Source organism: Elgaria multicarinata, chromosome 10, assembly GCF_023053635.1.
Source record: "Elgaria multicarinata webbii isolate HBS135686 ecotype San Diego chromosome 10, rElgMul1.1.pri, whole genome shotgun sequence".
In the NCBI taxonomy this organism is placed as follows: domain Eukaryota; kingdom Metazoa; phylum Chordata; class Lepidosauria; order Squamata; family Anguidae; genus Elgaria; species Elgaria multicarinata.
The window spans coordinates 57,704,058-57,717,910 of NC_086180.1; the positions used below are offsets into that span (position 1 = coordinate 57,704,058).

Sequence of the window (13,853 nt, forward strand, 5' to 3'; positions counted from 1 at the left end):
GAAACGATGTGAGGGTGGGGAACAAGTGGCTTGCTTCTCTGGAGTGTTTCCTCGCGCAAATTGCGTCTTCCTCTCTCTGCTATACGTGGACGCGGAGCGAGAGGAGACAGAAGCGGCATCAACCTAATTGAAAACGGGTTTATTTGTTTTATTTTTATTATTATTTGGGGGGGGGGGACACACAAATCTCCTGTCACCTTCCTGTTGCTGTCATGTAAACGGTCTGTGAGGAGAAACTGTCTGAGTGAAGGGACTCAGCTTGCAAATGTTTTGGAGCGCTTTCCCCCTCACGCAGCGATGCCACGCGAGGCAAAAAAAAAAAAAGGGCGGGAATTTGAAAAGCAGAGAGAATGAGAACGCTTGTATTACAGAAAGGGACGAGGCGGCGTCTCTTACCTTTTGTGACCCCCCCCTCTTTCGCTACTGGTTTTATTGTTGTTTGGGGGGGGCAGGCACAATTTGGCTAAAACTGGGGGGACGAGTCAAGGGGGGAACTTGAGGCGCTACCTCCCCTCCCCAATAATTCGAGCCCGGAAGACTGAGCTCAAATGCTACATTCCCCACTTCCAGCATCCCCTGAGTTATGTGACTTCCCACCTGGCAGGATCTACACTACTGGTTTAAAACGGTTTATAATGGTAGTGACAACTGTTGGGACTCAGGACACACGGCATATGCAGTTTTGAAACCGTTTTCAAAGTGTCGTATCCTGCTTGGTGTAGATCTGAGTTAATAAAAACTAAACCACCGAATTAACGAGAACTTTTGAGACATGATAGCACATTGCATTCTGGAGGAGGAAGCCTGTAAATATTATTTATTTATTTATTTATTTAAAGCATTTTTATAGCGCCGCCTCACCATTTCTGGCATCGAGGCGCTTTACAATAACATATAAAACAATTCCATTAAAGGCTGGGTTCGGGAATGAACCTGAAAGTCACCTCCTGCCATCCTGAAGAGTACTCCTCTAGAGTAGACTTATATAACCAATTCCAAGGCCATAGCTAGACCTAAGGTTTATCCTGGGATCATCCAGGGTTCGCCCCTGCCTGAGCACTGGATCCTCTGTGTGTCACCTAGATGAACAGGTTTGACTCCTGGATGATCCAGGGATAAACCTCAGGTCTAGCTATGGCCCAAGATTCACATACAAACACACCGGTCTACTAAATCTGCATCCATGCAGCCTTATCTCAGCCATTAGATTTGGTTGTTGTGAGCCAGTGGAGGCTGGTGACTCCGATGTCAATGGGGCTGTGAATCCCATGTGGGTTTCAGTCAGAACTCTAAAGGAGCTAAAGCCAATCCCCAAAACCCAGAGCAGTTTCACATCCCTACTGACAACCGAGCCACCAGCCTCCACTGTTGTGACCAGTTCTGAAGTATATTTTCATCCGTCCCAATTTGTGATCTTCCCGAGGGTATCTATCTCTTGCTGCTTGCTTTTTGGATACCAATTGCTGGACTAAGCAGACTTTTGATTTGATGTGCTCTTTGGGGTTTAGAAAGGTAGAAGTCTGCCAAAAATCCGAAGAACTTAAACCTCAGGTTTAAAACTCAAACCCTCCTTACAAATGTATGGCTGTAGCTCAATCTATTAAAATCTAGTGGGCTTCTTAGCCCTTACAACCTTTCTAAAAAACACACACCACCGAAAAGATTTTTTTAAAAAATAAGAGCTAAGAAAATGAACCTTGCCATAATGAAGGCACTTGGGGGAAAAGATATGAATTAGATCTGTCAAGCGATTGAAGAGATTTCAGCTGCGATCCCAAGTGCATTATTTTGGCTGTACATACCAAGCAAGTTCCATTCCAACATTTCCAAATAAGTTCCTTGTTCTAGTAGTTAAGGTCAGGTACTAGTCCATGCCTTGTTTCTCATCGATTAGCTGCACAATCCTGTGCTTGTTCAACTCAGAAGTCAGCCCCATTGAGTCCAACGGAGCTCACTTCCAGGTGAATGTTTATAGGATTACAGTATTATACAGTAATTCACCAATTAGAACCAAGGCTACAATGTCTTTATATAGACAACATACTGGAGGTTTTTCTTGAAGAAAACAGTCTCTCTACACTAAACACAATATTTAGGAAAATACATTTTATGGGATCAGGCAAACATACACATTTCAAATCAGAAGATATATTTTAGGCTGTTAAAGCAATCAGTCAGCATCAGTCTATTCTCTTCCACCATGGTTCAGGTCTGATTAATATACATTCAAAATTAGATGCAGGAATTCATCATTAATTATCTGGACGTATTAGTTCATACTTGAATGGCAAGGGGACAGAAGAACCAAGTAGCGCAGCTTCAAATAAAGAAAAAATACATTTTCTCAGGAAAGTCACTTGGATGTAAGAATTTGTGTGCAACATGTGCATAGATTGTTAGACCGGTTCACGCGTGGGTGCCCTTCACTTGATGGGTTCACCAAGACATGCATGTGTGAATGAACCATCACAGAACAAAAAATACCACAGAAATAATTTTCATAACACTTACACACATCAACTCAACCTCAAAGTTTTTTAGTGGGATGTCAATCCACACGTTCAGCCAAGAGTCACCAGGACATTGGTTGAAATCAAGTCATGTCATGAGCATGCACGTGCAAATCAGCTTTTAGGTATAATTATCCATAACTCATGTGATTCACCCAGTGTACACTCTCTGGGAAGTGGGAACACGGAACTGGTTTTCACAAAGTAGAATAATTAATTCTGGCAATCTACATATAGAATTAACTCAAATTGTTACACTAAAAGGACTTTGCTATAAGACTCTCGTTCTCTTATGTTAAGCTCTGGTAGCCTTCCAAAAGGGGGTGGTGGAATAGTGCAGAACAGACTCTCCTGTCCTTCACTCATGACTGCATACACACGGGTGCACACATTTCCCCCTAACATGCAGGTTACGATTTGTTTTGCCAGGAGTTTATCTCTATCTATCAAAAAGGTGGTATTTGACTCCTTTTTCAGAAGAAGTTGCAAATCATACAAAGCTTAACAAGAACTAGTTCAATGAAAATTGAATGTCCCTCAAACTACTTTGAGGGGGAAGGAAAGGTCAATGATTTCTCTTTAAAAAGAAAACTTGAACAGATGCTGGACTGCACGGAAAACTTGTCTCCTCCTCCTCCTCCTCCTCCTCCTCCTCCTCCTCCTCCTCCACCACCACCACCACCACCACCGACCACCACACAAGCCAGTGGCTCCAATTGCTCTTTGCTGCATTTTCTTGGCTTCCCACTTGCCTACGAGGACAAGTTCCACACAGGATGGAAAGATCGCCTGGTGGCACTTTCCCTTTTGGGCTAATATCCACAGTTCATTGATCACAGCACAACCCTGTCATTAACAGCGTTAGCTGGCTCCGAAGCACAATGGCATAGGCAGGGCGGGAGAGGGGGGGAGAGTAGGAGTGGGAGAGGGGTTGACTTCAACCCAGTGGGGTTCCCCCTCCCAGCAAATGGCGAAGAGACAGCTGTGTTCTGGTAACAGGGGCCAGAGCCCTCTCTACCCAAGGGCACATATGGTGTGAATATTCCCTGCTCTCTGTCAACTCCCAACTACCTAGATAAGAAAAAAAATAAACAGGCAGGCTTGTCAGGAGGAAAGGGGTGGAGGCCAGGGTGGGGAGAGATTTCTCGCCCTGTTCCCAAGCTCAGGACCACACAGGGATGGCAGGCAGGCAGGCACCCCTGCTCTTCTCTGTCCAGCAATCTTGTAGCATCTTACAACAACAGGGCGGGTTCAAAGGGCTTCCTTGGCCTCTCTTTAGCACTCCCTGCAATGAGGGAGAAAGGGTGCTGAGTCAGTAATATCTCCCATCCACGCTCATTATTGATGGGGAAGCAGACCTCACATTGAGCTGGGCAACGTCATCTATCTATCTATCTATCTATCTATCACAGAATTGTAGCCCCACCAGAAAGAAGATGTGATGTCCTCTGTCCGGATCCCACCTGGAAACTTTTAGCTTCTTGCTAATGATCACAACAAAGGCATTATTCAAATGAGGCAGTAATTACAACCAGAAGATGTTTTTCTTTCCCGTTCTCGTTTTCCCCTCCCTCCCCTCTCTCTTTATCTGTCTTTTTTCTCCTTGTTTTCCAGAGCAGTAGCTTGGTCTTCATCACATCTGGCCCAGACCATAGGTCCTGCAACAAAACTCCCCTTTATCACTCTCCAAGCTTTATCTGTACCTCCCCCATGGCTCTTCCCATTCCACCCCCACCCACCCCAGACGCATTGAGGAAATCCAGACCGATCCAAAAGACCCAGAGTGGAATGAATCCCACTGATATCAGTAGGACCTGATTGGTTTAAATACAAAGGATTCCATGCATCCAGTAGTGTTTCCTTCCTGCAGCAGGAGAGATGTTAACAATGGAGCATCTTGTAGTTGAACATTATTTAAATGGGATGCGCTTGCTGTGCATGCTTTAAGGTTCTTAACAGCGCAATCCTATATTTGTCTATTCAGAAGTACCACGGAGTTCATTGAGGCCTATTTCAGGATAAGATTGCAACCCTAATGATCTTTAAAGCACTTTAAATTTAACCTCGTCATTGTTGTTTTAATGCAGATTCTCGTTGTTTGTTTGTGTACCCAGCTTTTAAGGCTGGTATCCACAAATCACTTATTCCAAAGCACTCAAGACTTTGGAGCAATTGACTTCCTAACTCCAGCCTTGCAACTTGTCAATTTCATGAGATTTCTCTCCCCAGCCCCCCAGCCCAGCCCCTTCAACCATAACATAAACCTGTATTTCCCATAGTAGCCTTTCAGCCACAATAAACTCTAAAAAGGTAAGTTATATGGATTTTTTCTTCCTTAGAGTGGAGCTCGATTGCAGACTGCTATTCATTTCCAAGCAATACGGTACACTGTTAGCATTCCGAACAAGCGGCTGCTGTTCATAGATTTGCCTCCAAAGATTTCCTGGAGAAACATGTGGAAGCAATAGCAAGGGCTGAGCGTGTAGTGCTATATAAAGGCTGCAGGCAACATGAGCCCAGAAAAGAAGGGAGGAGGAGGGCTGGGAATACAACCAAAGGGGATCCTTGACATGACCATGAAAACCCTGTCCCACACCACCACCATCACCACCACCAACACACACAGTGTCCATTTCGCCCTTCCAATTGCCAGATGCCTTTAGTAAATTAGCTGCCCCTTATTTCAGTCCCATATAACACACAATGAGTGGGCACAAGTAGGCAGAGCAAGGGTAGCAAAAAGCCTTCTCCCCGATTTATGCCACCAATGATCCTATGCCTGCGGTGCGCACACTCCAAGGGGCTGAAGGCTTCCCTGCCATCACCAGCGCCGCTCCTGAATTCTGCTGTGGAGGAGGTCCACGGGACGGCCATACATTCATGCCACGCCACCACGGCTCCACGGAGAGTGTAGCGGACGCCCCTTATCTCAGACCAAGCCCTTGTTTGAAGAGCAAACCATAACATCTCTACAGAGAAATTGGGAAGCGGTGGACGGAAGCGAGGAAGAGAGAAAAATAAGCTCGAAAGGAAAAGGCGAAAAGTTTGAAAACTTATACACTGGAATGGATGTTCTGGGATTTTGTTGTTGTTGTCGTCGTCGTGTTTTTGTTTTTAAACCCAACGCACGCCTCGAAATGGATACGATCAACGCCCCCTGCTCTCTTTCCTGGAGTTCGACTGCCCCCTTGGCCCCCAAAGCTGAACAGCTCCGAAGTTCCAAGAAGCTCTCCCCACCCCCACCCCCGTCTTATGCCTCATTTCCTACGAACTAGACAGAAAATAAATAGCAGTCTCTTACTCCCGCGATCGCACCTATATGTCTCTTACACACGCGCACATCTACACCATCAAGAGTTCCCAGCGCGTCTCTCTTGCCCAGACATCAAACTTTTCTCTGGCTACGAGATCGTGGTACCCTCCTCCGTCTTAAACTCCAGGGACCCTCGCCTTCCAGACAAACGTCGGTGATCTATTTGGAATGTCATACTCCGACAAACTTTCTCCCCTGATCGAACTGCCTGGTAAAGAACTTCCCATTCTTGCTATGACTCCGTGCTAATCAAACACCCAAAGCAGAATGTAACAAACAATCCACCTCCACCCGGGCCGGCGCCCTTCCCAGATCCCCCCCCCCTTTCATTCATAAATATTCTGTAGTAACTCAGTGTCCGTGAGACGCCTGGAGCTGCTGACCAGCACACGGACATCCATCTCAGCTTCGTACGCCGAGGTGCCCACCCGCTTCGACCCAGCAGCGAGTCTACCAGCGAGTCGATTAACCCACCCAACCATGGCCATGGCCATTCCTTTTTCTCCATCAACTTACATGGCGAGAGTTGGACCCAAGTCTTATGCAGCGGACCCACCGTCCCGGGGACTGTGTGATGTGGGGGAACTGTGTTCGTTCATGACATTGGGACCATTTGGGAAAGAGGTGGGGGGGGAGATAAATTCACCCCCTTCAGTGCAAATGACCCCTCTCCTCCCAGCCCCTGCCATATGGTCAACCTCTCCCCATCACCAACAGGCACACTTCCCCGCCCCCGATCCAGATGAAGTCTGGAAGCTTTGCCTCCCCCGCCCCCCCCCCCCCCGCGCACTCCTTGCCAGCGTAAGAGGCTTGCAAGAGAGTCCCAGACGCCAAGGGAACCGAGGAGACTCTTACTATGAAAAAGTCAGAGCGGGAGGGGGGCTTCATTTCCTGACAGCTATTTACTTGAAGCAAATGATTAGTTTGGGCAGGATGGACTCTAGCATTGAATCAATTACAGGACTCTGTTTCTGAGGCCATCCCAGAAACAGAGAGAAAGAGAGAGAGAGAGGAAAAAGGCAGGAGGAAGAATCGAAAAAAAGACGTGGAGTCTTTGTGGAAAATCGTTTTACGGGTTTATTTGTTGTCGTGTTTTTATTACGGATTATTAGCACAGACACGAGAAGGTAAGGGAAGGGATTTCTTCCTTCTCTCCCTCTCTTCTGTCTCTCTGCCGGAAACGTTTCAAAATCGGATCCTCTGTCTCTATGGATGGGATAAGGAACCACCAGGGGCAAATGCGGCGATGGGGGCTACGGTGGGGGAAAGAGTTTATGCAATCCAAGCCTAGCTCTGTTTATGCCGAAGCATCCTGTGTGTCGTTCTGGGAGCTTACTCCCAAGTGCAGCCTTCGTTTCAAAGAAGGCAGAGGATCGCCAAACTTTGCAGGAAAGTTTGGCGTTTGCAGAGCAGCTCTCCCCAGGGGGAGAGATGGACCCTTATTCTTGCCCAGGTGGAGCCTTTTTTATTATTACTTGAAGTTCTTATTTATTTATTTATTTATTTATTTATTTATTTATTTATTTATTTATTTATTTATTTATTTTTGTGTGAACGAAGCAACCCGGATCATGGGATCCGGCTGAGCTGGACGGATTGGATGGATAGAGAGGTTTGCTGGCGAATGTCGAGGATCGGATCGGGGATCGAGCTGGATGGGACGATGGAGACGATTGAGGAGCGCTGGGTGGCTAGAGGAGCGCGAGGAGCAGACGGCAGCCCGCCTAGCAGCGGGGCGAGTTCCCTGGGCGGCCCCCGCTGTTGCAGGGCGACCGGCGCAGGCGGCGGCGCGGGCGGGGGCAGTCTGTGCGCCCGGCCTGCTGCTCTCCCCGCCCGGGTCTGAAGGGAGGCTGCGGCGCTGTTGGAAAAACGACGCCTGCTTTTTTTGGGCCGCGCTAATGACAACCAGATTTGGCGGAGCGCGGAGGGGCCACCGCGCGCCGCATTCCTGCAGCTGGGCTGGGAAGAAGGACTGGGGGGCAGCGGGAGAGAGGTGGGCTGCTGGGGGGGGCGGAGGCGGGGAGAGAGGGGCGTGCGCGCGTGCCTGCCCCGATCTGGAGTGAAGCCCCTTGCAGGGAGGGAGGGCAGCAGTGCGTGTGTGTGTTTAAACAGCGGGATAATCTGCAGATGAATCACGGAACAGGAAAGGGCCCGGGGAGCCGGCTAAGCACCCTTGGCTTCTCCACCATCCAGTCTGCGCCTAGCAGATGCTGGGAGGTTGGGGACCAGCTCAGAGGCTGTTGAGGAAGGTAAGGAAGGAGGAAAGGCTTCGCTTGCAAACCAGGAGGCTTTCTCTCTCCCTCTCCCCTCTCCCTCTCCTTCCCCCTTCTCCCCCCTCCCCCCCTCTCTCTCGCCTCTCCTAACCTCCAGAGAGTCCCACTTGGGTGAACCCAGGACGATCTTGCACGTTGCTTTTCAATTCGACCTGGACTAAAAACTCGGTGGGTCGGTACGGTGAAAGATGTGGCCACATCTCTACACACACACACACACACACACACACACACACACACCATCGCTTTTGGTGACTGCCAAGCCGCTGCCACGATCTCCGTCCTTCACGCGCTCCCCAAAACGCGCCTTCGTTGCGCACATGCAGCAAATAAGGCGACGGGGCAAGTTTGGCTGGCGGGGGTTGAAGAGGGGAGGGACGGTTGGTTGGTTGGTTGAGATGGAAAACCCGACGGCGCTGTTTGCCTGCCGCTGCCAAGGCTGCCTGGCGCGCTGGGTCGCCTTGGAGAAGTTCTGGGCGGGCGCACCAGGAAACGGCTCTCTCGGCGCTCGGCTAAGTTGCGCAACGTTTTCTTTGGACGGCGCCCATCATCCAGCAGCTGGCGGGCGATCCAAAGCACCCGTCAGAGCCCAGAGCGGAGGATCTGCGACTGGGGAGGCGCGGCTGCCCAATTCCCGACGTGGGACGAAGGGGGCGGGATCAGGCTCCGGATTAGCCTCCCCCCCCCCGAGGTTTCTCCGCCTTGTTTTGGGAAGACTCCGAGGCGGGCGGGCGGGCGAGCGAGCGCGGCTCCACGTCAGATCGGCTCGCCCTGGCCAGGGCCGCGGAACTGGGATGTACCTCTCGCTCCTCTTTGGATCCTAGGAGCTGGCTTCCCCCCCTCAACCTACCCTTCTCCCCAATTTCTATGGACTCCCTTTCCCGGCCGCAAAAGGCTGGTGACCTAAAGAAGCGGCCGTCTCCCCTCAGTTTGCGAGCGCGGCTTACAAAGGTGTCAAGAAACCGCCCTCGAGCTCGCGCAGCTTAGGATCGCAGCCGCGGAGCCCCCGCTCTCTTTGTCTCGTCGAGACGGTCCCGGGATTCGAATTGCGGCGCCCCGCTCCGCTCTTCTTCACCCACACCCGAACGGGACGTTTTATTCCGGGATAATGACAAATCTGGTGAAATCTGGAGTTTTCCAAACCTGCAGCTAATCTGAGCCAAGACGAAGAACCACGCGCCCCCAGCCAGCCCTCCTCCCTTTTGCCAGCTTTACAGAATTTAGACATCGCCGTCTAATCTGGATTCCTTCGGTAGAAAACCCTTCTCTTGTGCGTGGGGGTGTGTTTAAAGCCTCTTGCTTGCCTGGTGTGTTTTGCTGGAGGGAACTTTGGGAAGACGTGTCTCTCCTCTCGTCTTCAAACCTGCAAGGATCCCATCACACGGATTAGCGATTTCCCTCTACAAACAGGGCAACTCCCACCCCCAATACCTACTGCAAGGACGGCCCACTCTGGAAAAGCGCCTGGACTCAGCGGCTGAGGGCATTCGGAGCTTCCCGGAATCTCTTCCGCCAGGAAACAAAGGATCGGGAGCAACTTCTCCGCTCTCCCCCCGCCCCCAATCCTGAAAGAAATCTTTTAACCAGGTGATTTGATAACAAGCCCAATAGTCGTGCGAATACCTTCCCACTCCATCTCTGGGAGGAATCCCCAAGCCATTTCGGCCAAGACTCGTTTTTTGTTTCTTGGATTGGGTCCAAACCATCCCATTGTTTTTCTCACAGGAAAGAAAAAGGGGGCGGGGCGGGGGGGGAGACAGAATTGACATCACGCCTGGGTTTTCTCTTGTTCTCTCATCTTTCCCTTTCTCTGCTTTTGTTTCTCCTTCCCTCGACATCTTAAGCCTGAACCTCGAAAAGCCTCCTTGGTCTTTCCAAAAAAACTCGATCCTCAAACCAGTTAAGCCACAGCAATGAGTTTGTTTGTCTGTTTATCTAACCATGTGCCTTCAGTGGGCTTTTCAAAGCAAAGGACAGCGGCATAGGAGGTTGTGGATCGCGCCCCCTCAGCTCGCCCCGGGGGATCTTGGTGGACATTTAACGAGGGGTTTTGCCTGGCTTGGGTGGACGTAAACATTCCCCCAAATTTCAACAGCGTGAGAAGGTCCGGGCGTCTTTTTTTTCTTTTACAAGGGCCAGTTGTTTGGGTTCGGATGGAAACGAGCTCGCGCCGTTTACGCTGGAGAGGACTTCTGAGCTGAGGCAGGCTGGTAGGTGCTTGGCTTTTGACCGGTCTAGATGGGTTATTGTAGAATGATATATGCGAGACTTAGGGCCAGTTCTCACGTGTCTGGTCCTCGCTTGATTATCCTTGTTGGTGACTTGCAGCTGAACGTGTGAATGGACTGTGCGCTGCAAAACAACAAATAAGGCGAGATGATATGACAGTTCTGTTTGAAATAGATGGTCAGTGGTGGCTCATTCGCACGTGCGATCCTGCCACCTTTAAGATGTGGAAGAGGCTGAACTAGCTTTCAGATGTGATTACTCACTGAGCAGATCGAATTCAGGCTTATGGCTAAAACGGGGTCGAGTATATGACACAAAAGGTCGGGGGAGATTGAACTTTCGAAGCGCATGTTCGTGGTTAACATGTTGCTCACCTGAGGTGCAACTTAGAATCTCTTCCTAAATTACTTTTTGCTCCAGGGCTCCTCTCGCTAATCTAGCTCTGACGAGTGGCGAGCCTGGCCATCATGAATCGAGGCGCTTGCGCTCTGCTATACATCAGAGATTTGAACCTGGTCTGAGCTCCACTGTCTCACGGAGGCGGGCTTGGAGGGAAGGCTCACCGGGCAGAATTTGTCCCTAGATGATCACTTCTTTTAAAAAAACAAACAAACAAACAAACAAAACCCGAGGCACTCTCGCAGCCTTTCACAACTTAGGGTCCCATCAGATGTTGGCTTATTCTTTCATTCATGAAATTTATTAATGCCCGCTTTTCATTATAAAAATGATCCCAAAGTGGGAACTACAGCTCCAATCATCCCTGACCATGTAGGGATGAAGGGTGGGGATGATGGGTCCAGCAGTCCTAAAATATCTGGGAAATACCTGATTGGGAAAAGCTGTGTCTAAAGTCTGACAAAAGAAAGAGAATGGCAATCTATAGGGAGTGTGGATCTGGAGCGAGGGGCACCCATCCTGTGCCGGGTTGTGAAAGGAAGGCCTGCCCGCCTTTAAAACAAAGGCGATGCCTTAGCTGGGGTGGCGGGTGGGGAAGGGGTTCAGTGGGGGCTGGGGGCTCCGATTTCGGTGGGGCTGTGATTCCATGCTGGGTTTCAGTCGGAACCAGCCAGAACGCGAAAGGAGCTATCCAAGGTGCTGAACCCATTTGGGGGACAGGGAGCAGCACTTTGGATAACTCCTGTAGAGTTCTGGCTGGTTCCGAGTTAATCCCAGCATGGATTCACAGCCCTACCGAAGTCGGAGCCACCAGCCTGCACTGGAGCTGTGGAAAAGTGTATGGATCTGATTCAATTCGGTTTAGTGCGGGCGGGGCTGAGAACTCTAGGAATACCCCAATGTTGCAACGTTTGCTTTCTTTCGCTTTCCCAGACAAGCCCTTGGCCATTACCGTATAGATGGAAAACAAGCGGTCTTTAAACCACTTTAAATCGCTGACTCGGGGCGTGCGGTTTGCTCTGCTCCGTAATCGTCTTCTTCCTCCCGTGAAACTGTCGACTCCGCAGCTTTCTTGCCTGACACCCTAGGGGAGGCCGCTGGATGTGTGCGCGAACTCCTGAACCGGCACGGAGTCGCCGCCCCCCTCCCGTGCTCGGCGCTTTGCTTTCAGCTGCAAAGGTTTCTTAAAGAGCCCCACACCAAGGGGGCGAGGAGAGTGGGGTTTCCCTTGGCACGGGGGCGGCGGGGGAATGCGCGAGGGGGCTTAGGCTAGCGGCTTGCTGGACGCGTTTGCGCGGGGCGGGGAAGAGGACGAGGCCATCACCGATGTCTCGCGGGCTGGTGCGGTGGCTGCGTGTGATGTGGCGGGGTGGGTCAGCTGGCCCGTGCCAGAGGCTCTGCTTGCCCCAAGGGAAGAGGCGGCAGCGCTCAATTAGAGCCGCTGGGTCACGTTGTCCCCCTTCGTTTCCGCCGTTTTTGCAACAACAGTAAGTCCTGTAGGTTTGCGGTGCTTTGCTGCCCCCCAGCGATTATTTATATGAATAGCAGCCTGCGGGTGAAGGGGGACGGGTAGAGTCAGATTCATGAGCCGTCTCCTTTTAACGCTGGTTGTGAAGCTCTTCTTGGAGGAATCAGGACGAAAAGAAACGTTTCATTTGCAAGGTGTGTAGGGAGGGGACCCATAGTTGCTTATTTATTTACTGGTGTATTTTGATCACTCCGCGTGTGGTGCCTTGTATAAATGACTGAGGCTGTAGCTAGACCTAAGGTTTATCCCAGGATCATCCAGGGCAGGGTCTACACTACTGCTTATAACGGTTTATAAGGGTTATGACAACTGTTCAGGCCCAGGACACATTACATATACAGTTTTCATACTGTTTTAAAAGTGTTATATCCTGCTTGGTGTAGATCGGCCCCTGGGTTCGTCCCTGCCTGAGCCCTGGGTGTGGCACTTAGATGAACAGGTTTGACCCCAGGACAATCCTGGGATAAACCTTAGGTCTAGCTATGGCCTGACTTTCTCCTCATTCAGTCTCTTAATATCTTGGGAGCATTTTGAGTATGAAGGATCGGCTTGTGTTATTAGTTTCAGAAAGGGGGAAATGATCTTATAAGCAGGAGGTTATAAGCAAGTCCCTTTCATTTCTAGCTCTCTAATTAAACATGCATTTCCATAACTGATCACTCCCTCTAATACCAAGTGCCAGCGTCCTTGTGCCAACAGAAATAGAGCCAAAACAAGCCCACCAAGAAACAAGGGGAAGGTATGAACATGCTTGGGTTAACTCTGAAGTCTGCAGAAGTACAAAAAGAAATCTTTTTCAAAACCAAACAAAGGGGACAACTGCTAAACCAGCTACAACGCATTGAGCTTTGGACTACAACTCCTATCATCCATGCTGACTGGAGCTGATGGGAGTTGTAGTCCAAAACATACAGAGGGTGCCAGGTTGGGGGAAGGGTGGTTGCTTGTAGCTCTGGACGGATGGAATCCTGTCAGGGGCTAAAGATATAGTGCAATGTTTTGTTACAGGTCCCACTGTGAATGCAATCATTTAATTTACAACAGAATGTAAATGAGATATAAAGGGCGAGGACTCAGCCCTGGAACCTGTTTTTGGTACCATGTGTATCATGTGAAAACAATGAATGGGAATGCCCCAGAGCATGTGCAGAGGATTTCTCTCAGTTTTGGAAAGGCCAAAGGCCCACAACAAGCCCAGGGCTTTCAAAGCAAGGGGTGTGACTTCTGGGAGTTTCAGCCCTGAACCCTCTTACTTGAACAATTAAGAACTATCCTGCCACTAAAAAAGACATCCAACATACTTTTCATTGACAATTCCATTTATTTTGGAATTGTGAGGCAGCGAATTTGGGTATCAAGTAATGAAAGCACAATCAATCCTGCTTCAAGGGGTTTCCAGAATAAGGGTGAGTTCACATGACTTTTGATAGAAGGCAGATGTGCAGTTCTCATCTTGTGAATGATCCAAAGAGGGTTCTACTCTTAAATGTGGCCTTTAGGAAGTCCTTTACAATAAATAAATAAATAAATAAATACATCTGGTTGGTGAGGCAGTCTGTGCAAGAAGTCCTGAAGCCTCCCAAACATGGGTTCTCCAGTGA

At 49.7% G+C, this 13,853-nt stretch overlaps 1 protein-coding gene across 4 annotated transcripts in view; it reads left to right on the top strand.

Annotated features, from left to right (window-relative positions):
• The first annotated feature begins 6,354 nt into the window (after positions 1-6,354).
• The window catches only part of PDGFRA (platelet derived growth factor receptor alpha), a 65,565-nt gene continuing 58,066 nt past the window's right edge, over positions 6,355-13,853 (top strand). Inside the window, exon 1 of one of the 4 annotated variants that reach the window (XM_063135772.1) lies at positions 6,355-6,399. The gene's annotated coding sequence lies outside the window, so the exon portion shown is untranslated. Of the gene's footprint in view, positions 6,400-6,866; positions 6,951-9,137; positions 9,684-9,974; positions 9,996-13,853 lie in introns of those variants that run through there. The other 3 variants (XM_063135771.1, XM_063135770.1, XM_063135773.1) reach the window with 3 other exon arrangements.